This window comes from Leopardus geoffroyi, chromosome X, assembly GCF_018350155.1.
Source record: "Leopardus geoffroyi isolate Oge1 chromosome X, O.geoffroyi_Oge1_pat1.0, whole genome shotgun sequence".
Lineage (NCBI taxonomy): Eukaryota > Metazoa > Chordata > Mammalia > Carnivora > Felidae > Leopardus > Leopardus geoffroyi.
This window is the reverse complement of record NC_059343.1, coordinates 61,964,975-61,992,917: the sequence shown is the minus strand read 5'-3', so window position 1 is coordinate 61,992,917 and position 27,943 is coordinate 61,964,975. Positions and strand designations below refer to the sequence as shown.

At 38.4% G+C, this 27,943-nt stretch overlaps 1 long non-coding RNA gene across 1 annotated transcript in view; it reads right to left on the bottom strand.

Moving 5' to 3' along the window:
• Positions 1-4,152: 4,152 nt before the first annotated feature.
• The window catches only part of LOC123595020, a 70,548-nt gene continuing 46,757 nt past the window's right edge, over positions 4,153-27,943 (bottom strand). The window contains exons 2-3 of the long non-coding RNA XR_006710985.1: positions 17,145-17,203; positions 4,153-4,315 (exon numbers count right to left, since the gene is read on the bottom strand). This is a non-coding gene — a long non-coding RNA (uncharacterized LOC123595020). The remainder of the gene's footprint in view (positions 4,316-17,144; positions 17,204-27,943) is intronic.

Here is a 27,943-nt window from a genome sequence, read left to right as displayed (position 1 = left end):
TGATGAAATTGAATTTAAGATGAATATTAGCCATGCAAAAAGCAATGATGAATTGGCAGCTGTTACTGGAGTTCAGGGTTTGGGCTTCAAATATTAATGTGTGCTTCTTCTATGCAGTGGTGGGATCAAAGTGATGGAACTGTGTATGATACTGTAGGAAGTGAACATTGGTAGGGAAGAGAAGAAATGTGAGAGTCGATATCTAGAGTACTTCCATGCAGTACTCCCATCAAGGGGATACAGAGTAACTAGCCAGGACACTGAAAAGCAGCATACCCTGAGGCGAAATGAAAACTAAGAAACACAAATGTCCTCTAAACAAAGTGAAAAAAACATTGCAGGGAGGAGGAAGCGATCAATAGTGCCAAATGCTACTGCTCAGTCAAGTGCTACCAGCACTGAGAAATTATGGCTAGATTTAGCAATGGTCAGGTCTTTGGGGACCTTGAGAAGAGCTATTTCACTGGAATGGTGGGAACAGAGGCTTGATTAGAGTAGATTCAAGAGAAAATGGGAATAGAGGAAGTAAACATATCAGAAATAGACAATGATTTTTGAGCAACTTTGCTGTAAAAGGAAAATAGATAATATTGCAGTAGATGGCAGGGATTGTGCAGTTAAGGTAAGGTTTTTTGTTTGTATCTATCTTTCTTGTTTTGTTCTTAACATGGGGGACTTTGCAGAATATTTGTGTAGTGATGGAAAACGTGCAGTAAAGAAGAGTAAATTGGTGATGTGGGAGAGACAACTGGAAGCATTTCTGCGACATGCATTTAATCATTAAGAAGGGTGGCATCCATTGCCCAACTGAAGGGCTGGGTTTTGATAGGAGTGTAGAAAGCTCACACAGAGTGACCATAGAGAAGGCAGAGTATCAACTATGAGATGTTGGTATGTGAAAAGTTTTGTAAGGTCTTTCCTTCCACGTTCTCAGTGACATCAACCCAACTTTGGCTGTTTGAATAGTAGTCAGAGGTTTGAGTAGAGAAGATGTAAACTATAATGCCGAAGATGGACTCAGTGGATTGAGGAAGAGTTTATGCCAAGGACCCTTACCACATTTCTGACACTGTTCTAGGCACAGGATATGCAGTTATGGAAATGCACATGTGAAATACTTGTGTGTTAATGTGTGTTTGTTTGGTAACAAGGTGGAGTAGAGGCATATTTGACGCCAGTTAGCCTTGCCAGGAGTGAATGCAGAGGACAAATATTCTGTTCCAAAGAGAGGCTCTCACTAGCCCTTCTCACCTGAAGGCACAGGGATAAAGGATGAAGTAAAGTGTGTCTGGCCACTGAGGAGTCTAGCGGCCCGCTTCTTTCCAGCTAACAGATAATGCATTTTCCTCCCAAAGTTAACCTCTCTCCAAACAACACTAAGCTTGGGTGTCAAATGACTGCCTCACCCTGATAAGGGTCACAAGCAGGAAAATGTTTACCCTTAACGAGGAAGGCTGACCTAAAGCCTGCATAGTTTCAAGAAGGATAAAGTACGTCCTGGTTTTTACATTCTGTATAAGGATCTCATGAATGACTGTATATCTCACCCGTAGGTAATATCAAACTGAATGATAAGAAACAGAGGAATCTTGCAAAAGTAGTTTTATGAGTAGAAATTCAAAGAAATTTGAAGAAACTTTGGTAATCTGATACTCCCTGTATGCCCCCCTTCCCTTTGATTATGGAGTATATAACCAACAGCCTCACACGCAAAAACTGCAGCTCTTTTAAATGCTATTTATTTTTTTATGATATTTACTGTCAAATTGGTTTCCATACAACACCCAGTGCTCATCCCAAAAGGTGTCCTCCTCAATGACCATCACCCACTTTCCCCTCCCTCCCACCCCCCATCATCCCACAGGTTATTCTCAGTTTTTAAGAGTCTTTTATGGTTTGCCTCCCTCCCTCTCTCTTTTTTTTCCTTCCCCTCCCCCATGGTCTTCTGTTAAGTTACTTAGGATCCACATAAGAGTGAAAACATATGGTATCTGTCTTTCTCTGTATTACTTGTTTCACTTAGCATAACACTCTTCAGTTCCATCCACGTTGCTACAAAAGACCATATTTCATTCTTTCTCATTACGACGTAGTATTCCATTGTGTATATAAACCACAAGTTCTTTATCCATTCATCAGTTGATGGGCATTTAGGCTCTTTCCATAATTTGGCTATTGTTGAAAGTGCTGCTATAAACACTGGGGTACAAGTGCCCCTATGCGTCAGTACTCCTGTATCCCTTGGGTAAATTCCTAGCAGTGCTATTGCTGGGTCATAGGGTAGGTCTATTTTTAATTTTCTGAGGAACCTTCACATTGTTTTCCAGAGTGGCTGCACCAATTTGCATTCCCACCAGCAGTGCAACAGGGTTCCCCTTTCTCCACATCCTCACCAGCATCTATAGTCTCCTGATTTGTTCATTTTGGCCACTCTGACTGGCGTGAGGTCATATCTGAGTGTGGTTTTGATTTGTATTTCCCTGATGAGGAGCGACGTTCAGCATCTTTTCATGTGCCTGTTGGCCATCCGGATGTCTTCTTTAGAGAAGTATCTATTCATGTTTTCTGCCCATTTCTTCATTGGATTATTTCTTTTTCAGGTGTGGAGTTTGGTGAGTTCTTTATAGATTTTGGATACTAGCCCTTTGTCTGATATGTCATTTGCAAATATTTTTTCCCATTCTGTCGGTTGCCTTTTAGTTTTGTTGATTGTTTCCTTTGCAGTGCAGAAGCATTTTATCTTCATGAGGTCCCAATAGTTCATTTTTGCTTTTAATTCCCTTGCCTTTGGAGGTGTGTCAAGTAAGAAATTGCTGCGGCTGAGGTCAGAGAGCAGGAGAATTCCTGCTTTCTCCTCTAGGGTTTTGATGGTTTCCTGTCTCACATTCAGGTCCTTCATCCATTTTGAGTTTATTTTTGTGAATGGTGTCCGAAAGTGGTCTAGTTTCATTTTTCTGCATGTTGCTGTCCAGTTCTCACAGCACCATTTGTGAAAGAGACTGTCTTTTTTTCTATTGGATACTCTTTCCTGCTTTGTCAAAGATTAGTTGGCCATAGTTTTGTGGGTCCAATTCTGGAGTCTCTATTCTATTCCATTGGTCTGTGTGTCTGTTTTTGTGCCAATACCATGCTGTCTTGATGATTTCAGCTTTGTAGTAGAGGCTAAGGTCTGGGGCTTAGCCCCAGACTTCGGGGGCTCTGCCTTGCCCGGTGGGCTGCCCCTCCACTGCCCGGCTCCCTCCTGCCAGTCCATGTAGCACGCACCGCCTCTCCACTCTTCCTACCCTCTTCCGTGGGCTTCTTCTGTACCATGACTGCTTTCTTAATTTATCTTTCTGTTGCTTCATTATTAGTGTATAGAAATGCAACAAATTTCTGTAGAATGATTTTGTATTCTGTGACCTTACTGAATTCATTAATCAGTTCTAGTAGTTTTTTGGTCAAGTTGTTACGGTTTTCTATACAAATAATCATGTCATCTTCAAATAGTAAAATTTTACTTTTTCCTTACCAATTTGGTGACTTTTATTTCTTTTCCTTGTCTGATTGTTGCAGCTAGGACTTCCATTTTAATGTTAAATAAAAGTGGTGAGAGTGGACATCCTTGTATTATTCCTGATTTTATAGGAAAAGCTGTCAGTTTTCCATCATTGAGTATGATGTTAGCTGTGGGTTTCTCATATATGACATTGATTAAAGTATGTTACCTCTAAACCCATTTTGTTGAGAGTTTTTACCATGAAAAGATGTTGTATTTGGTCAAATGCTATGTCTGCATCTCTTGGATGATCATATTTTTTATCTTTCATTTTGTTAATGCAATGTATCATGCTGATTATTTCATCTCTGGTATAAAATCCACTTGATCCTGGTCAGTGTTTCTTTTAATGTGTTGTTGAATTTGGTTTGCTAATGGTTATTTCATCTATGTCCATGAAAGATATTGGCCAGTAATTTTCTTTTTTGGTAATGTTTTGTTTAGTTTGGGTATCAAGGTAATGCTTGCCTTGTGAAATGAATTTGGAAATCTTAGTTCCTCTTCTATTTTTGGAATAACTGAGAAGAATGAGTATTTACTCTTCTTCAAATATTTGATAAAATTTACCTGTGAAGCCATTTGGTCCTGGAGTTTTCTTTGTTGTGAACTTTTTGATTACTGATTCAATTTCATTACTAGTAATCAGTATGTTCAAATTTTCTATTTCTTCCTAATTCAGTTGGAGTTTGGGTCAGTGTTCAGAGCTGAGAGGTGTTAAAGAATTAGAATTTTCAGGATAGCCAATCAGTGGCTAGGAGGGATGGCATTGGGATGTGCCTTTAAAGAAATGGAAACACACAAAGAGGAAAAATAATTTAAAAATGACAGTGGTCTCATTTCTGGGTAAAAAGAAATAAGTAGTCACCAACCTATAAAACCTGGACAAAATGCTGGAACAGCTATTTGGGAACTCTGAAAAGACAACATCAACAGGTTATTTAGGGAAATCACACACTAAAGTGTGATTCAAAGTGGGAATTCAAAGTATCATTAAACTTGCATGGAGTTTCTTTATTATTTTCTCCTCTACACTGAATCTGGCTTGGTCTATACTCAATACAGAGGGAAACACAGATACGAATACTACAATACAGGCTGAGAGGAAGACAAGGGAAGCTTTTTTTCTGGCTAAAGGAGTGGGAAGCGGAGAACTCCTAGAGCTCTGAAAGTGGGGGAGGAAATCTTGGGATTCTTTTTCTCTCTTCTTTTTCTTTACTCTCTTGAGTCTCAGCCCCAAAGCAATTCTACAGCATAAGCTAAGAGGTCCCAAGCTACAACTCCAAAACTGCAGGGACAAGCTCCTCTCTTTTTTTTTTTTAACTTTATGTTCTATGTCACTTCACAGTGATATAGTCACAGAAGTGGGTAATTTCTACCTGTAGAACAGAAACAGGAAGCCCCAGGAAACCAGAAAGTACTGAGAAGATAGCAAAGAACTTAGTTCTTGGGAAAGTACCTCCATAAAGCTTTTTATAAACTTTTCTTTCAACTTTCTTTTTAAAAATTTTTAATGTTTATTTTTTTTCTGAGGGAGAGAGAGAGACAGAGCATGAGGAGGGGCAGAGAGAGAGGGAGACATAGAATTTGAAGCAGGCTTCAGGCTCTGAGCTGTCAGCACAGAGCCCAATGTGGGGCTCAAACTCACACACTGTGAGATCATGACCTGAGATGACGTGGGATGCTTAACCAACTGAGCCACCCAGACACCCCACCTCTAACTTTCAAATGCTTAGATTTGATCATAATTACCCTACCAAAGACTGAAAATTTTGCTACCTGATAGACCTCTGCCCAGGTGCCAGAGTAGCCACTGGATGGTACACATGTAAAACAAATCCAAATAGCACTGGAAAGGCTTTGAAAACTGAACTTACATTGGAACTACAGCCCACAGAGGACAGGTTGAAACTTGAAGCTTGACCTAACCAAACCAAGTGCCTGATAAAACAAAAATATTAATATAGTTTATGAGATTTAACATATCTAAAGTCTCATGACATAACACTCAAACTGTTCAGAGTAAAACTCCAATTATTTTGACATACAAAGAATCACAGATAACTTTCATGGGAAAAGGCACATAGCTAACAACAAAAGGATGACACAGATATTGGAAATGCATGACAAAGATTTAAAGAATTGTAATAAAAAGTGTTTGAGCAATTATGAACACACCTGAAATAAAGTTTAAAGTAGAAAGTATCAGTAAACATACAGAAGAGATATTGAAAACCCAAACACAAATGTCAGAATGAAAAATACAATAATCTAATTAAAAACTCTCTGATAGGACTGTATAGGAGAATTAATATAATAGAGAAACAAAGTCTGTGAACCTGAAGATTAATCAATAGAAATAATCCAATTTGAAAAACAGTGTAAACAGGCTGAAAAAAAAAAAAAAAAAGAACAATGTCTCAGGGACTTGTGAGAAATGACAAAAGATCTAACATACCCATCATTGGAGTCTTAAAAATAGGGAGAGGGCATGGTGCTGAAAAATAAAGAAATACTGGCTCTAATGTTTTAAAGTTTGTCAAAAGACATAAGCCTGCAGATTTAAGATCAGTGAACTTTAAAGAGGATAAGCCCAAAGAAACATATTTCCAGACATGTCATAATCAAACTGTTAAAAACTAAAGACAAAAAAGAATTCTGGGGGGGGGGTGCGGGGATGCCTGCATGGCTCAGTTGGTTAAGTGTCCAAATCTTGGTTTTGGCTCACGTCGTGATCTCAGAGTTTGTGAGTTCGAGTGCTACATCAGACTCTGTGCTGACAGCACTGAGCCTGCTGGAGATTCTTTCTCTCTCTTTTCTCTGTCCCTTCCCCACTTGTGCTTTTCTCTCTCTCTCTCTCTCAAAATAAATAAATTTTAAAAAAAAGGAAATCTTGGAACAGTTAGAAAAAGTGTGTTACCTTAGTTGAATAATTATTCAAATGACTGTGCGTTTAATCACAAACCATAGAGTCCAGAAGAAGGTGGCTTACATTTTTCAAATGCTTAAGGAAAAGAATTTTCAATCCAGAATTGGTGAAAATATCCTTTAGGCATGAAGGGGAAATAAAGGCTTTTTCAGAAGAAGGACACTAAGAAAATCAATACACAGTAGAAATGCATTTAAAAATTGGTGAACAGCGGGGAAGCTAAGATGGTGGCGTTGTAGGAAAACCTAGGCTAATATCATCTTTCAAACAAAACTCGATAACTTTCAAATCATTCTGAATACCCAAGAAATCAACCTGAGGATTGACAGAACAAATTCCACAACTAGAATGTGAGAAGAGGAAGGTAGGAAGTGTGGAGACATAGTCTGGGGGAGAAATGAATCTTGGGTGCTACAGAGGTGAGGGAGCCCTGAACATGGAGAAAGGCCAGAGAGAGAGAGCACACAGAGGAGCACACAAGGAGAACATTTCCCAGAAGCCATTGGTTGGAGAAATGAGAAGGACTTATTTTCATGAGTTTTTACATCCAGCAAACCTTGAAGACTGGAATTTTAAAGGTTGGAGGACTTGGCTGGGATATAGCCATAAGGGCACTGCCCTACTCCTGGAGAGAAAGGAGGCAAACAATCTGGGGCAGACTGCGCAATCTGAGGAATGCCTGGGGCACACAGAGGGAGATACTCATCTTGGAGTATGTCCTTGAGAGTTAGAGTTCATGGAGGTGCCTTTCCAGGACAAAGGATCTGGTGGCACTGTCTCCTTCCTCCACCCCTCAGCACAAATGCAGAGACACCTGCCAAGGGAAGCTCAGCCCCAATGATGGCTGCCTAGCCTGCTTGATCTGGGTCCCATGCTCCTGTGCTCTGGTTCGATTGGTCTTATCAGTCAAGCTGCCCTCAGTCCCAGTATAGTAAGAACCTTCTCTGGAGGAACAACACAGGCCCCTACCCACACACTGTCTCTAAACCCTGTAGTTTTGAAACTCAGGAGGCTTGGATAGGATACAGCCCTGAGGGCACTGTCCGGCTTCTAAGGGAAGGCAGGCAAATAGTCCAGAGGTAGGAGAAGGCAGCCATCTATGAGGAACCTGGGACACATGGGAGGAAATGGTTCACTCTTCTTAGGGTGCTTCCCTAAGAGCAGCAAGGAGCGAAAACCCTCTCCATGGGAAAAGATGTCCATGTTGCTGGCTGGTGACACCCTCAGCATGAATACAGAACCATCTTCTGCACCACTGACACTGGCTACATAACCTGCTTACAACAGGTCCCACACCCCTGTACGCTGCTGGTACAGCCCTTCTTAATCAAATATGCCTCTGTCCCAGTGTGGTGGGCCCCTTACCCAGAATTCCAGCAGAAACACCTGCCTAACCACATCTCCCAATCACAAATTACTACAAGGCCTCGGTTCTCGTAGAAGTAGCATCAGGTCTCATTTAAGAAGCAGATCAGAGCACATCTAGTTGAAACTTGCCACACTATGGCCAAGCACCAAACACTGCCCACTTGCAGACAAGAAGAGCCTCTGCAGACAGGTGGTATGAAGGATAGAGCAGCCAAAACACAGGAGCAGAGAACATGCAGCACACATCAGAGACGCTCCCTGAAGCACCAGGCCTTGGACAACATAAGACCTCTTCTTCATATAGCCATTACTATGAGGAGCAGGAAATATAACAGATTTTTCTAACACAGAGAAGACAGAAACTTAGACAAAATGTCAAGACAAAGGAATTCATCACCAATGAAACAATAAGCTAAGGTCACAGTCAGAGATCTAAGTGAAACAAATATAACTAACATGACTTTAAAGAGAATTTAAAGCAACAATAATAAGTATACTTGCTAGGCTTGAGAAAAGAATGGAAGGCTTCAGGAGGCCCTTACCCCATAGATAAAATAACTTAAAAAAATCAGTGAGAAATAACAAATACAATCATTGAAAATTACAAGAGGTTGGATGCAACGAACACAAGGGTGGAAGAAGCAAAGAATGAGTAAGTGATATAAAAGATAAAATATTGGAAAATAATGAAGCTGAACAAAAGAGAGGAAGAATAATTATGGAATGAGAGAATAGACAGGGAACTCATTAACTCCAACAAACATAATAATATTTGGATTACAGGAGTCACAGAAGAAGAGAGAGAAAAAAGAAGCAGAAACATTATTTGAAGAAATAACAGCTGAAAATGTCCCTAATCTAGGGAAGGAAACAGACATCCAGATCTAGGAGGCATAGAGAACACCAATCAAAATCAATAAAAGCATGGGGTGCCTGGGTGACTCAGTGGTTTTTGCATCTGACTCTTGATTTCAGCTCAGGTCATGATCCCAGGGTCACGGGATCGAGTTCTATATTGAGCTCTGTGCTGATGCGGAGACTGCTTAAGATTCTCTCTCTCTCTCTCTCTCTCTCTCTCTCTCTGCCCCACTCCTCTGCTCATGCACTCACTTTCTTTCTAAAATAAAATAACATGTTAAAAACAAATCAATAAAAGCAGGCCAACATAAAGAAATGTAATTAAGTTTGCAAATAGCAATGAAGAAAAAAATCTAAAAGAAGCAAGACAAAAGAAGTCCATAATTTACATGGGAAGACCCATAGGCTAGCTGTAGATCTCCCAACAGAAACTGGGCAATCTAGAAGGGAGTAGCATGATATGAGTGGGAAGATCGGCAGCTAATAATATTCTATGCAGCAAAGCTATCATTTGGAATACAAGAAGAGAGAAATAATTTCACAGACAAACAAAAAATAAAGGACGTCATGATCACTAAATCAGCACGACAGGAAATATTAAAGGGGACTACTTGAGTGTAAAGGAAAACCAAAATTAACAATGACCAGAAGAGAACAAAAAAAATCTCCAGAAACAATGACAAAACAAGTAATAAAATGGCACTAAATACCTACCTATTAATAATTACTTTGAATGTAAATGAACAAAATGTTCCAATCAAAAGACATAGGGTATCAGAATGGATAAAACAAGATCTTTCTGTATGTGTCTGCAAGAGACCCATTATAGACATAAAGACACCTGCAAATTGAAAGTGAGGGGATGGAGAAATATTTATCAGGCAATTGGACATCAAAAGAAAACTGAGGTAGCCATACTAATATCATACAAACTAGATTTTAAACTAAAGAGTGTAACAAGAGATGAAGAAGGGTATATAATCATAATAAAGGGGATCATCCAACATGAAGATCTGACAGTTGTAAATATTTATGCCTCCAACATATAAAAACCAAAATATGTAAATCAATTAACCACAAACATAAAGAAACATTGATAATAATACCATCATAGTAGGGGACTTCAACACCCTACTTACAGCAATGGACAGATCACATATACAGAAAATCAAGAAGAAAACAATGGCTTTAATTGATACACTGAACCAGATTGACTTAACAGCGATATTTAGAACATTCCATCCTAAAGCAGCAAAATACACATTATTTTCAAGAGCACATGGGAAATTCTGCAGAATAGATTATGTAGTAGGCAAAAAATCAGGCCTCAAGAAGTACAAAAACATTGAGATCATATCATGCAACTTTTCTGTCTACAACGCCATCAAACTTGAGGTCAATCACAAGAAAAAATCTGGAAACACAACAAATACATGGAGGTTAAAAAACATGCTAGTAAATAATGAATGTGTCAACCAGGAAATCAAGGAAGAAATATATATATATATATATATATATATATATATATATATATATATATATATTTCTTTGCATATATATATGCAACGAAATAAAAATGAACACACAAGGGTCCAAAACTTCCTATGGTCCTGCATCCCTAGATGCAGCAAAAGCAGTCCTCAGAAAGAAGTATATAGCAATACAGGTTTCCATCCAGAATCAAGAAAAATCTCAAATAAACAACCTAACCTTATAGCTAAAAGAGCTAGAAAAACAACAAACAAAGCCTAAAGCCAGCAGAAGAGGGGAAATAATAAAAATTAGAGCAAAAATAAATTATATAGAAACTAAAATAAATTAGTACAGATCAACAAAACAAGGAGCTATTCTTTGAAAAAAGATTAATAAAATTGATAAACCCCTAGCCAGACTCATCAAAAATAAAAGAGAAAATACCCAAATAAATAAAATCATAAATGAGAGAGAAGAAACAACCAACATCACATAAAACAATTACAAAGAATATATGAAAAAAAATATGCCAACAAATTGGACAACCTGGAAGAAATGGGTAAATTTCTAGAAACATATAAACTAACAAAACTGAAACAAGAAGAAATAGAAAACTTGAACAGACCAATTCCAGCAAATAAATTGAATCAGTAATCAAAAATCTCCCAACAAACAAAAGTCCAGAGCTAGATAGCTTCACTGGGGAGTTTTACCAAACATTTTAAAGAGAATTAATACCTATTATTCTTAAACTATTTTAACAAAACAGAAATTGAAGGACAACGTCCCAATCCATTCTGTAAGGCCAGCATTACCCTGGTACCAAAATCAGACAAAGACTCCACTAAAAAGAGAACTACAGGCTGATAGCCCTCATGGACATAGATGTGAAAATTCTCAATAAAATACTAGGAAATTGCATCCAATGGTCTGTTAAATGAATCTTTTACCAGGATCAAGTGGGATTTCTTCCTGGCCTGAAGATGTCTTCAATATTAACAAATCAATCAACATGATACACCACACTTATAAATGAAAGGATAAACGCCATATGATCCTTTGAATAGATGCAGAAAAAGAATCCTACAAGGTACAACATCCATTCAGGATAAAAAACCCTCAAGAAAGGATGAATAGAAGGAACATACCTAAAAATCATAAAGGCCATATACAAAAAACCTGACAGCTAATATCATCCTCAATGGGGAAAAAGTGAGAGCTTTTCCTCTATGGTCAGGCATGGTACAGGGATGTCCACTGTCACCACTGTTATTTAGCATAGTACTGGGAGTCCTAGTTATGACAATAAGACAACAAAAAGAAATAAAAGGTATCCAACTTGTCAAGGAAGAAGTCAAACTCTCACTATTTGGAGATGACATGATACTGTATATAGAAAACCAAAGACTCCACCAAACAATTGCTAGAATGGATACATGAAGTCAGTAAAGTCACAAGATAAAAAATAAACTTATAGAAATTTATGTTGTCTTTCTATACACCAATAATGAAGCAGCATAAAGAAAACTCAAGGAATCAATTCCATTTACAACTGTACCAAAACCCATAAGATATCTAGCAGTAACCTAAGCAAAGAGGTAAAAGATATGAACTCTGAAAACTATAAAATACTTATGAAAGAAGTTGAAAAGCATTCCATGCTTATGGATTGGAATAACAAATATTGCTAATATGTCTGTTACCAAGAGCAATCGACATATCTAATGCAATCCCAAACACCACCAGCATTATTCATAAAGCTAGAACAAATAATCCTAAAATTTGCATGGTACAACAAAAGACCAAAAATACCGAAGCAATCTTGAAAAAGAAAAGTGCAGCTGGAGGTATCACAATTGCAAACTTAAAGTTATATTACAAAGACAGTCTCTTCAACAAATGTTGTTGAAAGAACTGGACGGCAACATGCAAAAGAATCAAACTGGACCACTTTCTTACATCATATACACAAAAAATTCAAAATGGATGAAAGACCTAAATGTGAGACAGGAAACCATCAACATCCTACAGGAGAATACAGGCAGCAACGTCTGTGACATCAGCTGTAACAATTTCTTACTAGATATGACTCCTGAGTCAATGGAAACAAAAGAAAAATAAACTATTGGGACTTCATCAAAATAAAAAGCTTCTACACAGTGAAGTAAACAATGAACAAAACTGAAAGGGAACTTTCAGAATGGGAGACAATATTTGCAAATGACATATCTGATAATGGTGTAGTATCCAAAATATATAAAGAGTTTATAAAACTCAACACACAAAAAACAAATAATCTAGTTACATAATGGGCAGAAGACATGAATAGACATTTTTTCCAGAAAGACATACAGATGGCAAAGACACCCATGAAAAGGAGCTCAACATCACTCATCATCAGGGAAATACAAATAAAAACCACAATGAGGTATTATTACCTCACAGCTGTCAGAAAGGCTAAAATTAACAACACAGGAAACAATCAGTGTTGGTGAAGACATGGAAAAAGGGGAAAATTTTGCACTGTTGGTCAGAATGCAAACTGGTACAGCCATTCTGGAAAACAGTAAGAAGGTTCTTAAAAAGTTAAAAATAGAACTACACTAATACATTGCAATCAAGGCCCATCTCAAGACACAAAAATCCCAAATACAAAATCTAACAGCACACCTCATGGATAGAGGCAGAACATCAAAGACACCCCAAACCCAGAAGAAGAAGAGAAATAATAAAGATCAGAAGATAAATGAACAATATAGAATGTAAAAAACCAGTAGAGCAGATCAATGAAACCAAGAGTTGGTTTTTTGAAAAAATAAACAAAATTGACAAACCTCTAGCCAGGCTTCTCAAAAAGAAAAGGGAGAGGACCCAAATAGATAAAATCATGAATGAAAACGGAATTATTACAACCAATCCCTCAGAAATACAAGCAATTATCTGAGAACACTATGAAAAATTATATGCCAACAAAATGGACAACCTGGAACGAATGGACAAATTCCTAAGCACCAACCCACTTCCAAAACTCAAACAGGAAGAAATAGAAAACTTGAACACACCCATAACCTGCGAAGAAATTGAATCAGTTATCAAAAATCTCCCAACAAATAAGAGTCCAGGACTAGATGGCTTCCCTGGGGAATTCTACCAGACATTTAAAGCAGAGACAATACCTATCCTTCTCAAGCTGTTACAACAAATAGAAAGGGAAGGAAATCGTCCAGACTCATTGTATGAAGCCAGCATTTCTTTCATTTCCAAACCAGACAGAGACCCAGCAAAAAAAAAAACAAAAAAAAAAAAAAAAAAAAACAAAAAAAAAAAAAAAAACAAAAAAACAAAAAAAACAAAAAAAACAGAACTACAGGCCAATATCCCTGATAAATATGGATGCAAAAATTCTCAACAAGATACTAGCAAATCGAATTCAACAGCTTATAAAAAGAATTATTCACCATGATCAAGTGGGATTCATTCCTGGGATGCAGGGCTGGTTCAACATTCGCAAATCAATCAACGTGATACATCACATTAATAAAAGGAAAGGTAAGAACCATATGATCCTGTCAATCGATGCAGAAAAAACATTTGACAAAATTCAGCATCCTTTCTTAATAAAAACCCTCGAGAAAGTCGGGATAGAAGGAACATACTTAAACATCATCAAAGCCATTTATGCAAAGCCCACAGCTAATACCATCCTCAACGGGGAAAAACTGAGAGCTTTCCCCCTGAGATCAGGAACACGACAGGGATGTCCACTCTCACTGCTGTTGTTTAACATAGTGTTGGAAGTGCTAGCATCAGCAATCACACAACAAAAGGAAATCAAAGGCATCAAAATTGGCAAAGATGAAGTCAAGCTTTCATTTTTTGCAGACGACATGATACTCTACATGGAAAACCCAATAGACTCCACCAAAAGTCTGTTAGAACTGATACATGAATTCAGCAAAGTCACAGGACACAAAATTAATGTACAGAAATCAGTTGCATTCTTATACACTAATAATGAAGTAACAGAAAGACAAATAAAGAAACTGAGCCCATTCACAATTGCACCAAGAGCCATAAAATACCTAGGAATTTTATGTTCACTTAAATTTATCTTCACTTAGTTTATTTATCTTCACTTAAACCTAAGTGAAGATGTAAAAGATCTGTATGCTGAAAACTATAGAAAGCTTATGAAGGAAATGGAAGAAGATATAAAGAAATGGAAAAACATTGCATGCTCATGGATTGGAAGAATACATATTGTAAAATGTCAATACTACCCAAAGCTACACATTCAATGCAATCCCAATCAAAATTGCACCAGCATTCTTCTCGAAGCTAGAACAAGCAATTCTAAAATTTGTATGGAACCACAAAAGACCCCGAATAGCCAAGACCCCGAAGAAGACCAAAGCAGGAGGCATCACAATCCCAGACCTTAGCCTCTACTACAAAGCTGAAATCATCAAGACAGCATGGTATTGTCACAAAAACAGACACACAGACCAATGGAATAGAATAGAGACTCCAGAATTGGACCCACAAAAGTATGGCCAACTAATCTTTGACAAAGCAGGAAAGAGTATCCAATGGAAAAAAGACAGTCTCTTTCACAAATGGTGCTGTGAGAACTGGACAGCAACATGCAGAAAAATGAAACTAGACCACTTTTGGACACCATTCACAAAAATAAACTCAAAATGGATGAAGGACCTGAATGTGAGACAGGAAACCATCAAAACCCTAGAGGAGAAAGCAGGAATTCTCCTGCTCTCTGACCTCAGCCGCAGGAATTTCTTACTTGACACACCTCCAAAGGCAAGGGAATTAAAAGCAAAAATGAACTATTGGGACCTCATGAAGATAAAATGCTTCTGCACTGCAAAGGAAACAATCAACAAAACTAAAGAGTATCTATCTAAAGAACTCACCAAACTCCACACCCGAAAAACAAATAATACAGTGAAGAAATGGGAAGAAGACATGAATAGATACTTTTCTAAAGAAGACATCCAGATGGCCAACAGGCACATGAAAAGATGCTCAACGTCACTCCTCATCAGGGAAATGCATACCAAACCACACTCAGATACCACCTCACCCTGGTCAGAGTGGCTAAAAGAAACAAATCAGGAGACTATAGATGCTGGCGAGGATGCGGAGAAATGGGAACCCTCTTGCACTGTTGGTGGGAATGCAAACTGCTGCAGCCACTCTGGAAAACAGTGTGGAGGTTCCTCAGAAAATTAAAAGTAAATCTACCCTATGACCCAGCAATAACACTGCTAAGAATTTACCCAAGGGATACAGGAGTGCTGATGCATAGGGACACTTGTACCCCAATGTTTTTAGCAACACTTTTCCAAATTATGGAAGGAGCCTAAATGACTATCAACTGACGAATGGATAAAGAAGATGTGGTTTATATGTACAATGGAATACTACTTGGCAATGAGAAATAATGAAATCTGGCCATTTGTAGCAACGTGGATGGAACTGGAGAGTGTTATGCTAAGTGAAATAAGTCAGGCAGAGAAAGACACATACCATATCTTTTCACTCATATGTGGATTCTGAGAAACTTAACAGAAGACCAGGGGGAGGGGAAGGGGGGAAAAAAGGAAACGAAAAAGAAAAAAAAAAGCTACAGAGAGGGAAGGAGGCAAACCATAAGAGACTCTTAAATACTGAGAACAAACTGAGGGTTGATGTGGGGCGGGATGGAGGGGAAAGTGGGTGGTAGGCATTGAAGAAAGCACTTGTTGGATGAGCACTGGGTGTTGTATGGAAACCAATTTGACAATAAATTTCATTAAAAAAAGTACTACCCTATGATCCAGTAATAGATATTACCAAAAGGATACAAAAACACTTATTTTTAAATATTTAAAATATTTACCAATGACACAAAAATACTAATTCAAAGGGATATATGCACCCCAATATTTATAGCAGCATTATCAAAAATAACCCACTTGTGGAAAGAACCTAAATATTCACTGAGTGATGAATGGACAAAGAAGATTTGGTGTATTTATATAAATATATATACACCATCGAATATTAGTCATAAAAGATAATCAAATCTTGCCTTTTGCAATGACATGGATGGATGCAGAGCGTACTATGTTAAGTGAAACAAGTTAATCAAAGAAAGACAAATACCATATGATTTCACTCATGTGTAGAATTTAAGTAAGAAAACAAAGGAGCATGGGGGGAAAAGTGGGGAAAACTAAGAAAGACACTCTTAACTATAGAGAAGAAATATGTTAGAAGAAAGATGTTAGAAAAATGAAAGACGTTATCAGAGTGAACGTTGGAAGGGGATTGGTTAAATATGTTATGGGGATAAAGGAGGACCCTTATGATGAGCACCCAGTGTTGTATGTAAGTGTTGAATCACTAAATTCTACACCTGGAATTAATATTACACTGTATGTTAACTAACTGGAATTTAAATAAAAACTTGAGGAAAACACAGATGTGGTATTTATATGCAATGGGATATTACTCAGCCATAAGAAAGAATGAAATCTTGCCATTTACAATGACATGGATGGAGAGTATTATGCTAAGCCAACAAGTCAATTGGAGAAAGACAAATACCATATGATTTCACTCATGTGTGGAATTTAAGAAACAAAACAAATGAACATAGTGGGGGAAAGAAAAAAGAGAGGAAACCTAAGAAACAGACTCTTAACTATAGAGAACTGATGGTTACCAGAGGGTAGGTGGGTAGAGGGATGTGTTACACAGGTTATGGGGATTATGGAGGGTCCTTGTTGTGATGAGCACCAGTTGTTCTGTGTAAGTGTTGAATCACTAAATACTGCACCTGAAACTAATATTATACTGTATGATAACCTTGAATTTAAATAAAAACTTGGAAAAAAAATCTTCAGACAAAATGGAAATTATACCAGTGGAAACTTAGACTATTAGGAATGAAGGAAGATCAACATAAATGATAAATACCTTGGTAAATATAATAGCCTTGTCTTCTCCTCTTGAGTTCTTTAAAATATATCTGATAGCTGGAAGTATAAAGCATAATAAATACTCATGTGGTTTTCAATGCATGTAAATACAATATATATACAATAACTATAGCATAGAGAGGGGAAAATAAGGGCAACTATGTGGTGATAAGGTTTCTACATTCCAATAAAAGTGGTAAAATATTGGTTTTAAATATCCGGTGAAAAGTATGTATTTTGTGATCCCATTTTGCTTAAAACATACAAAGAGATAAAAATAATCATGGTAAGTAATTTAAATGTAATACAAAAGTGTTTGAATCACTGAAAAGTTGGTAGCAAAGGGAAAGAAACGAAAGCAGAAGAAACAAAGAGAAGCAATGAGAGAGGGAAAGGAGGAAGCAAAAAGAAAAAAAAATGCAATGTTACACCAAATACAAAGATACCAATAATTGAAGTAAATGTAAATGGTCTAAACAAGGCTGGAAAACTTCCTGTAAATGGCCATATAATAAATATTTTAGGCTTTGTCGCCATATAATTTTTATCATAAGAGCATAATTTTTATCATAAGTGCTGTGTCAATGTAGTATGAAGGTAGCCACATGCAATGCCTAAACAAATGAGCATGGCTATATTCCAATAAAATTTTATTTACAAAATAAACAGTGGGATAATTTGGCCTGCATGGTATGTTTTTCTCATCCCTGATGCAAATATACCAATTAAAAAACAGAGATTGCTACAATTGATTATAATCCTGACTTTACTATATACTGTCTACAAAATACGCACTTCAACTATAAAGATATAAGTGGGTTAATAAATAAAGGATGGAAAAAGACATGCTATGCAAACACAAATCAAAAGATAGCTGCAGTATCTATTTTAATATCAGACAAACTAGACTTCAGAATAAAGTTATCAGTACAAGGGGGGTGTACTACAGGAAAGGGTTAATTAACTCAGTAGGCCTGGGTTCCTCAAATGCTGAACAATTCCACAAAAGTCCTGTTTTTAGGACTTGCATTTGGCCAGCTCCAGGGAAATAAGCTGTGGGTCCTTGAAATATTCTACATGACAGAAGTGTTTTTGAATTTTGGGGGAAACGGACCACGCGATACTAATTTGATCAGATAATTAATGCAAACAATGTGATTTGTGGTGAATGCCTGCTTTTGTTTTTGTGGACCTGGAGTCTGAGTAGTTGAGATCAGTTATATAGGAACGGCATGCTTATATGACTGACCTCCAATAAAAATCCTAGACATAAGGGTTCATGTGAGGATCTCTGGTTGGCAACACTCCATATATGATGTTACACGTCCTTGTTTGGAGATTTAAGTGTGTACATAAGACTCTGCTGGAGAGAAGACACCTAGAAGCTTGCATGTGGTTTCTCCTGGACTTTTCCATTTGGACCTTTTCCCTTTGTTGATTTTAATTCACATATTTTTATGTAATAAACTGTAATCATGAGTACAACAACTTTTCTAATTCCTTCCAGTGAATCATCAAACAAACCTAAGGCTGGTTTGGGGGACACCCAACACGGTTACATATTGATAAAAGGGTATATTCACCCAGAAGACATTACAATTCTAAATGTTTATGCATCTAACAACAGAGATTCAATTATAGGAAGCAAAAACAGAACTGAAAAGAGAAAATGGTTACAAAGATATAATGGATTAGAAAAAGACCAAAAATAAGCAAGGACATAGTTATATTGGATTAGAAAAAGACCAAAAATAAGCAAGGATATACAATTGAACAACTCCACTAAGAACTGAATCTATGTGATATTTATAGCACATTTCTCCCCAAAACAGCAAAATACACATTCCTTTCAAGTGTATTTTGAACATTCACTAAAGTAAGCCACATTCTGTGTTATAAATCAAACTTAAAACATAAAAAACTGATATCACAAAAGTATATGCTTTCTAAATAAATTAAAATAAAAATCAATAACAGCAGGATAACAAAAGGATCCCAAAAACTTGGAAACTAAACATGACACTTTTATATTTTTTATTTTTTTAAATTTTTTTCAATTTAATTCCATTTTATTTTATTTTTTTTCAATATACGAAATTTATTGTCAAATTGGTTTCCATACAACACCCAGTGCTCATCCCAAAAGGTGCCCTCCTCAATACCCATCACCCACCCTCCCCTCCCTCCCACCCCCCATCAACTCTCAGTTTGTTCTCAGTTTTTAAGAGTCTCTTATACTTTGGCTCTCTCCCACTCTAACCTCTTTTTTTTTCCTTCCCCTCCCCCATGGTTTTCTGTTAAGTTTCTCAGGATCCACATAAGAGTGAAAACATATGGTATCTGTCTTTCTCTGTATGGCTTATTTCACTTAGCATCACACTCTCCAGTTCCATCCACGTTGCTACAAAGGGCCATATTTCGTTCTTTCTCATTGCCATGTAGTACTCCATTGTGTATATAAACCACAATTTCTTTATCCATTCATCAGTGGATGGACATTTAGGCTCTTTCCACAATTTGGCTATTGTTGAGAGTGCTGCTATAAACATTGGGGTACAAGTGACCCTATACATCAGCACTCCTGTATCCCTTGGGTAAATTCCTAGCAGTGCTATTGCTGGGTCATAGGGTAGGTCTATTTTTAATTTTCTGAGGAACCTCCACACTGTTTTCCAGAGTGGCTGCACCAATTTGCATTCCCACCAATGGTGCAAGAGGGTTCCCATTTCTCCACATCCTCTCCAGCATCTATAGTCTCCTGATTGTTCATTTTGGCCACTCTGACTGGCATGAGGTGATAACTCAGTGTGGTTTTGATTTGTATTTCCCTGATGAGGAACGACGTTGAGCATCCTTTCATGTGTTGGTTGGCCATCCGGATGTCTTCTTTAGAGAAGTGTCTATTCATGTTTTCTGCCCATTTCTTCACTGGGTTATTTGTTTTTCGGGTGTGGAGTTTGGTGAGCTCTTTATAGATTTTGGATACTAGCCCTTTGTCCGATATGTCATTTGCAAATATCTTTTCCCATTCCGTTGGTTGCCTTTTAGTTTTGTTGGTTGTTTCCTTTGCTGTGCAGAAGCTTTTTATCTTCATAAGGTCCCAGTAATTCATTTTTGCTTTTAATTCCCTTGCCTTTGGGGATGTGTCGAGTAAGAGATTGCTATGGCTGAGGTCAGAGAGGTCTTTTCCTGCTTTCTCCTCTAGGGTTTGGATGGTTTCCTGTCTCACATTCAGGTCCTTTATCCATTTTGAGTTTATTTTTGTGAATGGTGTGAGAAAGGGGTCTAGTTTCAACCTTATGCATGTTGCTGTCCAGTTCTCCCATTTGTTAAAGAGACTGCCTTTTTTCCATTGGATGTTCTTTCCTGCTTTGTCAAAGATTAGTTGGCCATATGTTTGTGGGTCTAGTTCTGGGGTTTCTATTCTATTCCATTGGTCTATGTGTCTGTTTTTGTGCCAATCCCATGCTGTCTTGATGATGACAGCTTTGTAGTAGAGGCTAAAGACTAGGATTGTGATGCCTCCTGCTTTGGTAGTCTTCTTCAAAACTACTTTGGCTATTCGGGGCCTTTTGTGGTTCCATGTGAAATTTAGAATTGCTTGTTCTAGTTTCGAGAAGAATGCTGGTGCAATTTTGATTGGGATTGAATTGAATGTGTAGATAGCTTTGGGGAGTATTGACATTTTGACAATATTTATTCTTTCAATCCATGAGCAGGGAATGTCTTTCCATTTCTTTAAATCTTCTTCAATTACCTTCATAAGCTTTCTATAGTTTTCAGCATACAGATCCTTTACATCTTTGGTTAGATTTATTCCTAGGTATTTTATGCTTCTTGGTGCAATTGTGAATGGGATCAGTTTCTTTATTTGTCTTTCTGTTGCTTCATTGTTAGTGTATAAGAATGCAACTGATTTCTGTACATTGATTTTGTATCCTGCAACTTTGCTGAATTCATGGATCAGTTCGAGCAGACTTTTGGTGGAGTCTATCGGATTTTCCATGTATAATATCATGTCATCTGCAAAAAGCGAAAGCTTGACTTCATCTTTGCCAATTTGGATGCCTTTGATTTCCTTTTGTTGTCTGATTGCTGATGCTAGAACTTCCAACACTAGGTTAAACAACAGCGGTGATGGGGCGCCTGGGTGGCGCAGTCGGTTAAGCGTCCGACTTCAGCCAGGTCATGATCTCGTGGTCCGTGAGTTCGAGCCCCGCGTCGGGCTCTGGGCTGATGGCTCAGAGTCTTGAGCCTGTTTCCGATTCTGTGTCTCCCTCTCTCTCTGCCCCTCCCCCGTTCATGCTCTGTCTCTCTCTGTCCCAAATATAAATAAACGTTGAAAAAAAATTTAAAAAAAACAACCCAACAGCGGTGAGAGTGGACATCCCTGTCGTGTTCCTGAACTCAGGGGAAAAGCTCTCCGTTTTTCCCCATTGAGGATGATGTTAGCTGTGGGCTTTTCATAAATGGCTTTTATGATGTTTAAGTATGTTCCTTCTATCCCGACGTTCTCAAGGGTTTTTATTAAGAAAGGGTGCTGGATTTTGTCAAAGGCCTTTTCTGCATCGATTGACAGGATCATATGGTTCTCATCTTTTCTTTTATTAATGTGATGTATCACGTTGATTGATTTGCGAATGTTGAACCAGCCCTGCATCCCAGGAATGAATCCCACTTGATCATGGTGAATCATTCTTTTTCTATGCTGTTGTATTCGATTTGCTAGTATCTTATTGAGAATTTTTGCATCCATATTCATCAGGGATATTGGCCTGTAGTTCTCTTTTTTTACTGGGTCTCTGTCTGGTTTAGGAATCAAAGTAATACTGGCTTCATAGAATGAGTCTGGAAGTTTTCCTTCCCTTTCTATTTCTTGGAATAGCTTGAGAAGGATAGGTATTATCTCTGCTTTAAACATCTGGTAGAACTCCCCTGGGAAGCCATCTGGTCCTGGACTCTTATTTGTTGGGAGATTTTTGATAACCGATTCAATTTCTTCGCTGGTTATGGGTCTGTTCAAGCTTTCTATTTCCTCCTGATTGAGTTTTGGAAGAGTGTGGGTGTTTAGGAATTTGTCCATTTCTTCCAGGTTGTCCAATTTGTTGGCATATAATTTTTCATAGTATTCCCTGATAATTGTTTGTATCTCTGAGGGATTGGTTGTAATAAGTCCATTTTCATTCATGATTTTATCTATTTGGGTCATCTCCCTTTTCTTTTGGAGAAGCCTGGCTAGAGGTTTGTCAATTTTGTTTATTTTTTCAAAAAACCAACTCTTGGTTTTGTTGATCTGCTCTACAGTATTTTTAGATTCTATATTGTTTATTTCTGCTCTGATCTTTATTATTTCTCTTCTTCTGCTGGGTTTAGGCTGCCTTTGCTGTTCTGCTTCTATTTCCTTTAGGTGTGCTGTTAGATTTTGTATTTGGGATTTTTCTTGTTTCTTGAGGTAGGCCTAGATTGCAATGTATTTTCTTCGCAGGACTGCCTTCGCTGCATCCCAAAGTGTTTGGATTGTTGTATTTTCATTTTCGTTTGTTTCCATATATTTTTTAATTTCTTCTCTAACTGCCTGGTTGACCCACTCATTCGTTAGTAGGGTGTTCTTTAACCTCCATGCTTTTGGAGGTTTTCCAGACTTTTTCCTGTGGTTGATTTCAAGCTTCATGGCATTGTGGTCTGAAAGTATGCATGGTATAATTTCAATTCTTGTATACTTATGAAGGGCTGTTTTGTGACCCAGTATATGATCTATCTTGGAGAATGTTCCATGTGCACTCGAGAAGAAAGTATATTCTGTTGCTTTGGGATGCAGAGTTCTAAATATACCTGTCAAGTCCGTCTGATCCAATGTGTCATTCAGGGCCCTTGTTTTTTTATTGACCGTGTGTCTAGATGATCTATCCATTTCTGTAAGTGGAGTGTTAAAGTCCCCTGCAATTACCACATTCTTATCAATAAGGTTGCTTATGTTTCTGAGTAATTGTTTTATATATTTGGGGGCTCTGGTATTCGGCGCATAGACATTTATAATTGTTAGCTCTTCCTGATGGATAGACCCTGTAATTATTATATAATGCCCTTCTTCATCTCTTCTTACAGCCTATAATTTAAAGTCTAGTTTGTCTGATATAAGTATGGCTACTCCGGCTTTCTTTTGGCTTCCAGTAGCATGATAAATAGTTCTCCATCCCCTCACTCTCAATCTAAAGGTGTCCTCGGGTCTAAAATGAGTCTCTTGTAGACAGCACATAGATGGGTCTTTTTTTTTATCCATTCTGATACCCTATGTCTTTTGGTTGGCGCATTTAATCCATTTACATTCAGTGTTAGTATAGAAAGATACGGGTTTAGAGTCATTGTGATGTCTGTATGTTTTATGCTTGTAGCTATGTCTCTGGTACTTTGTCTCACAGGATCCCCCTTAGGATCTCTTGTAGGGCTGGTTTAGTGGTGAGGAATTCCTTCAGCTTTTGTTTGTTTGGGAAGACCTTTATCTCTCCTTCTATTCTAAATGACAGACTTGCTGGATAAAGCATTCTTGGCTGCATATTTTTTCTGTTCAATACATTGAAGATCTCCTGCCATGCCTTTCTGGCCTGCCAAGTTTCAAAAGAGAGATCAGTCACGAGCCTTATAGGTCTCCCTTTATATGTGAGGGACGTTTATCCCTTGCTGCTTTCAGAATTTTCTCTTTATCCTTGTATTTTGCCAGTTTCACTATGATATGTCGTGCAGAAGATCGATTCAGGTTCCGTCTGAAGGGAGTTCTCTGTGCCTCTTGGATTTCAATGCCTTTTTCCTTCCCCAGTTCAGGGAAGTTCTCAGCTATTATTTCTTCAAGTACCCCTTCAGCACCTTTCCCTCTCTCTTACTCCTCTGGGATACCAATTATGCATATATTATTTCTTTTTAGTGTGTCACTGAGTTCTCTAATTTTCCCCCCATACTCCTGGATTTTTTTTATCTTTTTCTCAGCTTCCTATTTTTCCATAATTTTATCTTCTAGTTCTCCTATTCTCTCCTCTGCCTCTTCAATCCGGGCCGTCGTCGTTTCCATTTTGTTTTGCATTTCGTTTAAAGCGTTTTTCAACTCCTCTGGACTGTTCCTTAGTCCCTTGATCTCTGTAGCAAGAGATTCTCTGCTGTCCTCTATACTCTTCTCAAGCCCAGCGATTAATTTTATGACTATTATTCTAAATTCACTTTCTGTTATATTATTTAAATCCTTTTTGATCAGTTCATTAGCTGTTGTTATTTCCTGGAGATTCTTCTGAGGGGAATTCTTCCATTTGGTCATTTTGGATAGTCCCTGGAGTGGTGCGGACCTGCAGGGCACTTCCCCTGTGCTGTGGTGTATAACTGGAGTTGGTGGGCGGGGCCGCAGTCAGACCTAATGTCTGCCCCCAGCCCACAGATGGGGCCACAGTCAGACTGGTGTGTGCCTTCTCTTCCCCTCTCCTAGGGGCGGGATTCACTGTGGGGTAGCGTGGCCTGTCTGGGCTACTTGCACACTGCCAGGCTTGTGGTGCTGGGGATCTGGCATATTAGCTGGGGTGGGTAGGCAAGGTGCACGGAGGCACGATGGGCAGGCTTAGCTTGCTTCTCCTTCAGTGATCTACTTCAGGAGGGGCCCTGTGGCAGCGGGAGGGAGTCAGACCCGCTGCCAGAGGGTTGGCTCCGCAGAAGCATAGTGTTGGGGTTTGCGGGAGCAAGCAAGTTCCCTGGCAGGAACTGATTCCCTTTGGGATTTTGGCTGGGGGATGGGCGAGGGAGATGGTGCTGGGGAGCGCCTTTGTTCCCCACCAAACTGAGCTCTGTCTTCAGGGGGCTCAGCATCTCTCCCTCCCTTTGTCCTCCAGCCTTCCCGCTTTCAGAGCAGAGCTGTTAACTTAAGACCTCCCAGACGCTAAGTCGTCGCTTGCTGTCGGAACACAGTCCATCAGGCCCCTCCGCTTTTGCCCGCCAGACTCGGGGGCTCTGCTTGGCCAGCGAGCCGCCCTTCCACCCGGCTCCCTCCCGCCAGTCCGTGGAGGGCGCACCACCTCGCCGCCCTTCCTAGCCTCTTCGGTGGGCCTCTCATCTGCGCTTGGTTCCAGAGACTCCATTCTGCTAATCCTCTGGTGGTTTTCTGGGTTATTTAGGCATGTGTAGGTGGAATCTAAGTGATCAGCAGGATGTGCGGTGAGCCCAGCGTCCTCCTATGCTGCCGTCTTCCGAAAAGCCTGAACAGGACACTTTTAAATAGCCTATGGGTCAAATAGGCAGTCTTTGAGGAAGATTAGAAATGAAGAAAAATGAAAATACAAATGTCAACAGTATGGGAACAACTAAAGCAGTGCTTGAGGGAAATATGCAATATTAAATATATGCCTTTAAAAAGAAGAAACCTCAAAGTTTTATAGTCCAAGTTTCAATCTTTAAAAAATAGAAAAATAAACTGAAACAAAAAAGACAATGTTATAAATAGAGAAAAATATAACGAAATTGAAAACAGAAAAATAGAAAAATCAACAAAACCAGAAGTCATCTCTTTGAAAAGACCGATAAAACTGATAAGCTTCTAGAAAGAATGATGGGAAATAAAGATAAAAGAAAAAAATTACTAATATCTCGAAAGGAAGAGGGTATGTAACTACAGACCCAACAGTCATTAAAAAGATAATCAAGGAATACTTCAAATAACGTCATGGAAATAAGTTAAAAAACTTAAATGAAGGGGACTTATTCCTTGACAATCACAAACTACCATAACTTATACAGTTTGAAAGAGATAATTTGAAAATCCCTACAACTCTTAAAGAAATTGAATTTTTTAAACAATGTTGTTTTTTTTTTTTTTTTTTTAGGTATAACTGGCTTTTATTTTATTTTATTTTTTTATTTTTTATACTTTATGAAATTTATTGTCCAAATTGGTTTCCATAAAACACCCAGTGCACATCCCAAAAGGTGCCCTCCTCAATTCCCATCACCCACCCTCTCCTCCCTCCCACCCCCCATCAACCCTCAGTTTGTTCTCAGTTTTTAACAGTCTCTTATGCTTTGGCTCTCTCCCACTCTAACCTCTTTTTTTTTTTTTTTTTTTTTTTTCCTTTTTTCCTCCCCCTCCCCCATGGGTTCCTGTTACGTTTCTCAGGGTCCACATAAGAGTGAAACCATATGGTATCTGTCTTTCTCTGTATGGCTTATTTCACTTAGCATCACACTCTCCAGTTCCATCCACGTTGCTACAAAAGGCCATATTTCATTTTTTCTCATTGCCACGTAGTATTCCATTGTGTATATAAACCACAATTTCTTTATCCATTCATCAGTTGATGGACATTTAGGCTCTTTCCATAATTTGGCTATTGTTGAGAGTGCTGCTATGAACATTGGGGTACAAGTGCCCCTATGCATCAGTACTCCTGTATCCCTTGGGTAAATTCCCAGCAGTGCTATTGCTGGGTCATAGGGTAGGTCTATGTTTAATTTTCTGAGGAACCTCCACACTGTTTTCCAGAGCGGCTGCACCAATTTGCATTCCCACCAACAGTGCAAGAGGGTTCCCGTTTCTCCACATCCTCGCCAGCATCTATAGTCTCCTGATTTGTTCATTTTGGCCACTCTGACTGGCGTGAGGCGATACCTGAGTGTGGTTTTGATTTGTATTTCCCTGATAAGGAGCGACATTGAGCATCTTTTCATGTGCCTGTTGGCCATCCGGATGTCTTCTTTAGAGAAGTGTCTATTCATGTTTTCTGCCCATTTCTTCACTGGGTTATTTGTTTTTCGGGTGTGGAGTTTGGTGAGCTCTTTATAGATTCTGGATACTAGCCCTTTGTCCGATATGTCATTTGCAAATATCTTTTCCCATTCCGTTGGTTGCCTTTTAGTTTTGTTGGTTGTTTCCTTTGCTGTGCAGAAGCTTTTTATCTTCATAAGGTCCCAGTAATTCACTTTTGCTTTTAATTCCTTTGCCTTTGGGGATGTGTCGAGTAAGAGATTGCTACGGCTGAGGTCAGAGAGGTCTTTTCCTGCTTTCTCCTCTAAGGTTTTGATGGTTTCCTGTCTCACATTCAGGTCCTTTATCCATTTTGAGTTTATTTTTGTGAATGGTGTGAGAAAGTGGTCTAGTTTCAACCTTCTGCATGTTGCTGTCCAGTTCTCCCAGCACCATTTGTGAAAGAGGCTGTCTTTTTTCCATTGGATGTTCTTTCCTGCTTTGTCAAAGATGAGTTGACCATACGTTTGTGGGTCTAGTTCTGGGGTTTCTATTCTATTCCATTGGTCTATGTGTCTGTTTTTGTGCCAATCCCATGCTGTCTTGATGATGACAGCTTTGTAGTAGAGGCTAAAGTCTGGGATTGTGATGCCTCCTGCTTTGGTCTTCTTCTTCAAAATTCCTTTGGCTATTCGGGGCCTTTTGTGGTTCCATATGAATTTTAGGATTGCTTGTTCTAGTTTCGAGAAGAATGCTGGTGCAATTTTTATTGGGATTGCATTGAATGTGTAGATAGCTTTGGGTAGTATTGACATTTTGACAATATTTATTTTTCCAATCCATGAGCAGGGAATGTCTTTCCATTTCTTTAAATCTTCTTCAATTTCCTTCGTAAGCTTTCTATAGTTTTCAGCATACAGATCCTTTACATCTTTGGTTAGATTTATTCCTAGGTATTTTATGCTTCTTGGTGCAATTGTGAATGGGATCAGTTTCTTTATTTGTCTTTCTGTTGCTTCATTGTTAGTGTATAAGAATGCAACTGATTTCTGTACATTGATTTTGTATCCTGCAACTTTGCTGAATTC